Here is an 8,581-nt window from a genome sequence, read left to right on the forward strand (position 1 = left end):
TACACAAACACCAGTGACATAGAAAACCACCGCCTCCTCCTCCGCGCCACCGCCTACTCTATTTTCCCCCTCTGTGTGGCGACCTGAATGGAAGGCGGTGGATCTGGGATGCGCCTGGTTCCACAAGACGTCAGGCGTAAGGAAGGATGGAAAACCACCGGCTGGATGGCCAAGGGTGGCCCATTGAAGGTTTGAAACCTCCTATGGCGTAATTTTGTGCAACCTGCATGAAGATTGTAGGAGCTATTCATGTGGTCGTTCCATCGGCAACAAGTACGTATTGGATAGCACATAATTTGAAATTCTTGAGAAACATTGGTGGGATGAACCCAAACCTTTATTTTTTTTCTAATACGAATTATCCTTCCTTCTTAGAAAAACATGTTTTGAGTAAAGTTATCTTTACTATAGACATATATTGACAATTAATCAAGTATCAACATCATTGCATGCTTATTGCGTGGAATGTGTGTCCCAATGTTGACAGAAGGTATAAAAAGATTGTCTTGGAATTATTATTTTCTTGGGAAGATATTGCCCTGAATTCTCATTTCTCATCAGAAATTTAGTATCCATTTTCGTTGATCTTATTTGCAACATGTACAAGTCAGTAATAATCTAAGGGGGTGCCCTACCGGAGAAGATTATGATAGTTGGACAAGAAACTTGGTATTGTCGTGCAAGGTAGAGGTAGGAGAAATAGGAGATAAAAGCATGCATGGTGGGAGAAGGAAGTCGAGTGTCGCGTGGTAGCTCAGACATGGAGTGTGGAAGAAAGACAATGACGAGATGTATGTACCTACTAGATCATGACCATGAGATATCATCCCATAAAAATGGCCTTTGACTCTCATGTCACATGAATTTTCTCTTTGTATATATATATTTGTTAGTCCGTGACAACGCACGGACACTTAGCTAGTAAGAGATGAATGTTCCTACAAGCCTCCTCAGCGATTTGAAACATCTGACCGTCCATCTCGTTTGCTTGATGAGATCAGGCCGTCGGATCGAGCCTCTAGAGGACGCAGGCCGTAGGATCGAACCCGTGCGACTATAGGAATGAATAGTTACCTCTCGTTCATGCCACCGTGTGTAAATCCGTTGCCCCACCGAGGGCATTTTTGTCATTTCGCCTATAGGTGTATAAAATTTGACCACCCGCGTGGAGATGACCTAGCCGCTCCCCAGCCCGCACTCGCGCCCCCTCCCTCGTCCTCGCTGCCCCGCCCGCATCGCCCCGCCCTCTCCTCTCCCTCTCCTCTCCCTCTTCCTCCCTCAGTCCTCGCCGCCCCGCCCGCATCACCGCCGCCCCGCCCCTCAGACCACGCCACAGTGGACCTCTCTCCTCGTCTCCCTCGTGCCACGCCGCCCGCAACCTCCCCCCTCCCATCATCAGAATGGAAGGGAAGAGAAGACGGAGCGCGAGCAGGTTCGTCGGCGGCCAAGGCGCTCGCAGATCCGCCGACGCCGTCGTCTGACCCCGGCTTCCGAGTGTGCTCACACCATGGACTCCTCGAGACGCCGCCCTCCCTCCTACTCCAACCCTAACCCTAACCCTAGCATTGCTGCTGCTGGTCAAGGTGCTCTTGGCCCCTCCCCTCCCCTCATGCTACTGTTGTTTTTGGCCCCTCCCCTCCCCTCATGTTGATGCTGCTTTTGGTACACAGGTGCTCGCACGCGTCCAGCAGCGAACCCTAGCCTCGAACGACAGCAGCGGCCATCACTTCTATCCTAGGTATGGAAGAGATACTATTTAGGTATCTGCATTTTTCTTACACGGTTCAGTTTGCTATGCCTGTCAATGGGTTGATTCAAGATAATTTGTGCTCTTGCTATCTAATTGATTGGTCTATATATGCTTTTTAAGATGAATCACTTTATGCAGAAGATTGGCTGCTAAATGTTGGTAGTTTGTGTTGTGCTGCACATTACTAACTAGAGTATTTAAGCACTTTATGCCATGATGTTGATTTTAAGTTCTCAATTTGTTTGGCATGGATTGTTTGGGGCTTCTCTGAATAAGCTTCTGTAATGCAGGAAACAACATGAAGAGATTTAATGAAGAGACATCCCAGGATTCTGCGGAGATGATGAAAGGTTTTGTAGAAGTCAGGTACATATTTTGAACTTCCAATTCTGAATTATCCTTTTGGTTGCTGGTTGCGCGGGCAAGCAGCAAGCTCAAACATACACTTGAAAATTATCTAGGTTCAGTTAGGCTCTGCGTAGTGATTATCTCAACTTATGCAATAACAACTATACCATCATGATGTGTAATTACAGATTGTTTTAGTGTTATAATTTGTTCTGCCTTCCATGTTTTACAGTATTGACATGTTGAGCTTGTATGTCCTTTCCATGAATTGAGTTCTATGTAATTATTGGGATGCATTGACATGGTTCTGGTAGCCATTATGATGCATGATGCACCACAATGTCAGTTCCTTTCTATCACTGGTTTTTGGATAAATCTTGCTGCAGTGAAACCGCAAGAACGATATGGATGTGAATGAAAAGGGTACTATTTATTAGTCTTATAGTGGCCTGACATGTTGTCGTTTTTTCTTAGTATCTGAAAAGGCAGACCAGTTTTGCAATGAATATTTATATTTTCTGTTACATATAGTCATAAGATTTTACTTTGCTTTGCCAGGAGAGTTTCACTTCATGTAGCTACTAGACCAGGAGAATTGTATGCTTGCGCTGAGGAAAATGTTATGCTGACCGTGGCCAAGTGCCCTGAACTCACCTATGCCCGGTATGGATGGCTTTTCAATTTCGTGCCATGACTTCTAGATTGTAATCCTACTTGACTTTTGCATAAGTGATAAGTGAAGTGATCTACATTCCTCGATTTTTAGTGTTGGGAGACAAAATATGTATCCTTAATTAGCTCTTCCTAAATTTTTGGTTTTCCTTTTTTGACCCAAATAAACCACACCGTTACCATATTTTATACTAATGTCGTATTTAATCGTTGGCATAGCTTTGGAGGTTCAGTTCGGTTAAAAAGATAATCTCATGTGACTGGAAACTGTTTGTGTTCAGATTATAAATCATATGCAATTTAATGTTTTTAAATGGATAGGGTGATTGGCAATAGATAAATGATATTACCTTAGCATTGCGGATTATTTCCTTTTTCGGCTATAGGTTTTAGTCACTGAATTTAACTAGGTTCGTTTCTGTAACTTGTTCGCCTTTAGAACATGATTTTGCGTGGCTAGCAAAAGAAAATAGTGAGATGATTTGGTTGGGGTGTGGGACTGCACTATGTGGGTCTGATCTGGATTGTTTTAGCTCGGATTTTGTCATCTCTTCTACCTCTTATTTCACTTTGGGTGCGGTGTTAGGCATTTCTTCCTTGGATTGTAGCTATCTCCTTTTCTTTCTCTTCTTCTTTCATTTTCTTTTCTTTGTCTCCGCCTTTGCACTGAAATGCATGTCTACTATTTTGCAGGTAATCTTGGTGTGAGCTCAAGGTAAAAGGCAAAGCCTGAAGGTAGGCAATCATCATCAGCTAGGTGGTCGATTATACACTATGTAGCAAACACTGTTGTCTTCGACTGAATGTTTGATTTATTCTTATTCAATCTCACCTTTTCATTTGCCTAACATCAGAACTGGAAACATCAAAATTGGTGCCCCGGTCATCTCCGCCCCTGGTGGTGCTCCTGGATGTACATAACCTCCTCGCCTCCTTGGCCGCTTCGGTGCCCGTGTCGTTCGTGCTCGTCGGTGGGACGGTGCAAGGCACAACTCCGATGCGACGACGCGGATGTGCGGTGTAGGAAGCGGTTCCTCATCGGATGGACGGCGTTCAGGCGCAACCCCAGCGCCCACTGAGTACTGCCTCAGCTACAACCTCCCTCGGTGAGCTCCAACTTCCTCCTACTCCACTGCTTTGGCTACTGTATGGGACATGGCCAGGGCTATGATGATCAGATATGGCTGATATAGGCATGCTCTCAAGCAATTGAGGCACCTGTCGGTATTAAGTAGGACCCCCCTCGTTTCTTTGAGCCGTTTTGATCATGTTCTTATTTTAGTGGCTCTGTCTTTGCATGGTCATTTTTGATGAGTGATAACCATCCAGAGACAAGAATGTAGGGGGGCTACGGGCGCTCTCAGCGATTTGGAACATCTGGCCGTCCATTTCGTTGGCTTGATGAGATCTGGGCCATTGGATCGAGGCGCTGGAGGACCTCGGCCGTCGGATCGAACCCGAGCTCCTGTAGCAACGAGTAGTTACTCCCGCGGTGAAATATCTCGTGCCACCGCCTGTAATTCATGTGCCTCACCGGTCGGATGCCATTCTTGCTAGGGCGATGATGATTAGCCGTGGCTGAAATAGGTGTGCCTTGGAGCAATCAAGGGACCTGTGGGTATCAAGGTGGATCATCCCTCTTGTCTCTAGAATTCTTTTTGATCCTGTGATACTTATTGTTCTGTCCTTGGATCGTCATTCTTGTTGAGTGATAACCAGGGCCGCTCCACTATATAAACAGATTAATCTGGTGACAAGAGATGGCGGGGGTAGATTATATGATCGAGGAAAGGCAAATCCGAGCCCACTATGCATTGAGCTCTAAACCCTTTTTATTTGTATTTAAAGGTGTTGTTTATTTATGCTCCAGTGTTTATAGCCGTATTATGTGAATATTTCTTCTCTCTCATACCTTTATTGCATATAAGTTGTTCTTGACTTTTACTATTTGTTGTTGGTCATTGATTTCATCTGGTTAAGAGTAAGCAAGTTGTCGGTTCAATGGCTTGTTTTAATTTGTTGATAAACCAGCAGAAACCACGGTGTCATGTTTCTAATAACAGCGTCTTTAGGCTGGTTAATGTTTGTATTGGAGCCCACTATCTTTTATTTTGCTTGTTTCTTACCATCTTCCTTTGTTCTCTGGCCGTTTCATGGTTGGGACGATGGCGTGGCGTTGGGGCTGTCTTGCGGGTTGGCCAGAGAGGGAGCACACCGAGTGGGCTTCTAAGATGACTGAGGTGATTATTTGCTCCCTTGTTTGTCTTTCCCTTTGTGATGTGTATGTGCTCATCAAGGGCTTTGTTGTTTTTTAGGGATTTGTCTAGGGTTTCCTGGTTAATCCATTCTGATTTTGGTCTGCTCATGCTCTTGGCTTCTGGACTGTGGTGCTCAAGGTGGTCTGGCTGTCGCCGCCGCCCCTGCTCGACGATGCTGCACCCCTGCTTGATCACTTTATAAAAAATAGCGTATGCATAAGTGAAAACGAGTCAAACAGATGATCAGTGCCTTAGTCCTTCAGTACTTGAGGTATGTGTTGACTGGATTAATGCTGTTATGTTTTTAGTGGCCAATATTTCAGACGAGTGTATAAACCCATAGTTGACCATGGTCCGCATATGAGTTTAATTGTTGTCTAGATAATTAGTAGCATGATTTTATAAAGCTCCAGTTCCATGGTTCTGAGCACTTGTGTTTAATTGGAATCACTTGTTATTATAGAACTATGTTGTTGACTATAGTTCCATGTAGCTTGAGTATTTATCTGTACTTTAAGTCTACAAGTGTTTTCTTAAGTATACCAGAACCACCTGACCGAGAATAATTAATTTCGTAACTATTAAGTAAACTGAATTGAGCATTTCTTAGATTTTTTGGTTCAGAGCTTTTATTATCTCTTTGATAATATGTTGGAGTTTACTTTTCCTGTGGCATACATTTAGTTTGGAAGTTATTTGCATGTATACTGGTATGCGGTTGTCTACGTGCCCCCTTACAGCTGATTATTATCTATAAGTGGTGAAAATTATTTTCCTGAGTTTAATTGTATGTATGAAGCCGCTTGGTGGAAAGACTTCCTATTGTATCTTGATATGTGAATTGAATGATGTGGTTATATTAACATCGCAATTTGTTTTGTTGTCTACTTCTTTATTTCCCTTTGGATGGGCGCTCATGTCGGCATGGGGCACAGCGGCCGTTGAGGGAGCCGAGCCGGCCGATGTGGAGGTTGCCGAGCGGTGGTGCTCGCGTGAAGGAGGAATATGATGATGCCTGGAGTGGCGTGGGGTACCAACCATCTCCATCGAGTGGCAGTTCTCGCGTGAAGGATGAGTTCGTGTTAGTCCCCCTATCCCGATCTGGATTTTATGGATATTTCAAAAAATGTCCTTGTTAGGGGTTTGAGTTTTTTCCATTTAACATGCTCTCATGTAGGGTAGTAGCACTCTCTCGGCTGTGGATGCACGTTCAACTGGCCAGTCAAGGAGCTCCAACAAGCAGGTCCGCCTACTCTCCTTTCCCCTGAGCTCCTGCAACTACACAAATCATCTTCCTGCTATTTTCTCACTCTTGATTCACATATTATGTATTGTAGTTAGTTCTGGTGATTATCAATTGATCTAAGACCACTGTACGTGAAGAATGCACATGGCCTTGCTGAGAACATAATATTGTTTCGATGATTATCTTGTTTGTGCGCTTGTTTCGATAAAACACAGGGGTTATAGAGGAATTGAAACATGTTACATTGAAATCAGAGAGCATGTCGTTGTTGCTTAATTCAGTTAATCATGGCTGTCACTCTATACCTTGAGATTCAGGTAGAAGCATAAAATCCAGGAAAAAAATACCTACCTGCATGTGTTCCTTAGAGTGTTTGTTTTCTCCATACCTCGCCATTCTTGATATATATGGTCATCTCTGTTCTAGATATCACACTCGACGGCCTCTCTTCATGGCACAAAACTGAAACTACGCCATGAATATATTTATTCAGTGAAATAGCTGATTCCAATCATTCATCAACTAGCTTTGTTTTAATCACAGCAATAAGCCATGATATCTTGAAATTGTCTGATTGGTGATTATACATTTTATATGATGTTTTTCACCTGCAAGCTCTGCACTTTTTTCCTTTTGCTTTATTTCATGAATATATTCCTCTTCTCATTCCATCATTCAGTCTGTTTGCAACAAAATCCTGATTCATATTCTGTTTTCTTTAAATGCTTGGCACATCCTACACAAAATCCTGATTAAACGGTAGGCTTGGCATATCTTTTTTATCACTATGGTTGCTTTTATCCGCAACTAATTTCTCTGATTCCTTTCCCATGCTGTAATGCAATTGTTTTGGGCAATTCCCCAAGGCCTTATGTTTTATGTTATTGGGAACTGCAGGACACCCAGCGAGTGTTTAGGATCCCACACACGGCAGCTCTTGGCATGCTACTGGCACACCTTGGACTATCACCGGCTCAGTATGAACGCGTTGTTCATGAGGACGGCAAGACCCATGTTGTAAATTGTCTGTAAGCGACGTGTTGTCGTATCTTCTATGCCTAAAACGTCTGTAAGAGACTTCTTGTCGTATCTTCTATGCCTAAACGTCTATGTTATGCCTAAAACTTAAATTATCTATGCGGAGTTATAAATTGTCTGTAAGCAACATGTTGTCATACCTTCTATGCCTAAGATATTTGGTGCTAAACCTGTCGTGAAACATGCTTTCTATGTTCATGCATTGTTAAGTGGCTTCTTATTGTGTGCATACAAACGTTTGGACCGGCACCCTCGCTCCAAGGCGCGATCCCGATCTAGTCACTAAGAGAGCAACAACAAACAACAACAAAGCCTTTATACATGAAAATCGGAAGTGTAACAGACCAAAGACAAATGATTTGGCCATGAAACTGGAACAGTGCATATATGTTAGCTGGAAAATAATGTATCACCAATGTCATCATGTGGGAACTCTTCATAAGAATTTTATGAAAATATAAATAAAAAATCTGAACAGATATACATGATCATTATAATTCATCGTGAACTACATTGATTGTAACATTTAACGGTTTGCTTTTGAGTTTTTGTTATGATAACAACATATTTGTGTTTGAATTAGAACTCTCTATGTGCTTGGTACAGATATTTATATTGGTTTAAGGTTTAGTACTAAGTGATTTCATGCCCATAAATTACTTCTAAAAGGGTTACCTATTTAGTCATTCTTACAATAGTTCCACCAGCTGGATCATTTGTGTTACTGTCAATTCCAGCATCCTTTATAGCTAGTGAATTGGCTACTCCCATGTGACCAACCATGCATGAGAGCTAGAACTGCAATTGAAAATGAGTCACTGGTTGGCCCTATGCAATAGCTTTTCAAAAGAGGTCGAACTCACAAGATTGAAAACACACTAGATTATCTGGAGATATATCATCTTACCAAGCAGCAATGAGAAAATTACCACCCAGAAAATCATTGTTCGAACCTCTCCCAGGTACCCACTGCCCACAATGCTTACCTGTTTAGAGAACAAGTCTCATGAGATGCTTATCTTATGTACTAAGCAACAAGATGATTAAAAACAACATCGCTAAACTGAGGGAAGGAGCAACATAGTTCATAGAAACCTCTGACGGCTTCCTTCACCCTGCTGATGAACTCATCTTTGCTACTAACCCCTTGAAGCGGCACCCTCGCCAACTGCAGCAAAGTTCAGACAGTAGTGCGGTGTTTAGTTAAATTTACACTTGTGTAACAATGTTGGCACTGTAATTTCACAGGCTAGCCATGTCATGCTATAG

The 8,581-nt window shown here is 42.8% G+C and overlaps 1 long non-coding RNA gene across 9 annotated transcripts; it reads left to right on the forward strand.

Moving 5' to 3' along the window:
• Positions 1–1,212: 1,212 nt before the first annotated feature.
• On the forward strand, positions 1,213–7,493 carry LOC123162952 (uncharacterized). Of its 9 annotated transcripts, none has more exons than XR_006481599.1 (12): positions 1,216–1,583; positions 1,671–1,738; positions 2,041–2,116; positions 2,657–2,761; positions 3,464–3,505; positions 3,625–3,876; positions 4,100–4,396; positions 4,973–5,010; positions 5,086–5,299; positions 5,964–6,109; positions 6,206–6,271; positions 7,172–7,493. It is a non-coding gene; the product is annotated as an uncharacterized lncRNA (long non-coding RNA). The 9 variants fall into 9 exon arrangements; XR_006481603.1 differs by having other exon boundaries at positions 5,167–5,299; XR_006481600.1 differs by having other exon boundaries at positions 1,213–1,583; positions 4,100–5,010; positions 5,167–5,299.
• The last annotated feature ends 1,088 nt before the right edge of the window (positions 7,494–8,581 follow it).

Source organism: Triticum aestivum, chromosome 7B (genome assembly GCF_018294505.1).
Source record: "Triticum aestivum cultivar Chinese Spring chromosome 7B, IWGSC CS RefSeq v2.1, whole genome shotgun sequence".
In the NCBI taxonomy this organism is placed as follows: domain Eukaryota; kingdom Viridiplantae; phylum Streptophyta; class Magnoliopsida; order Poales; family Poaceae; genus Triticum; species Triticum aestivum.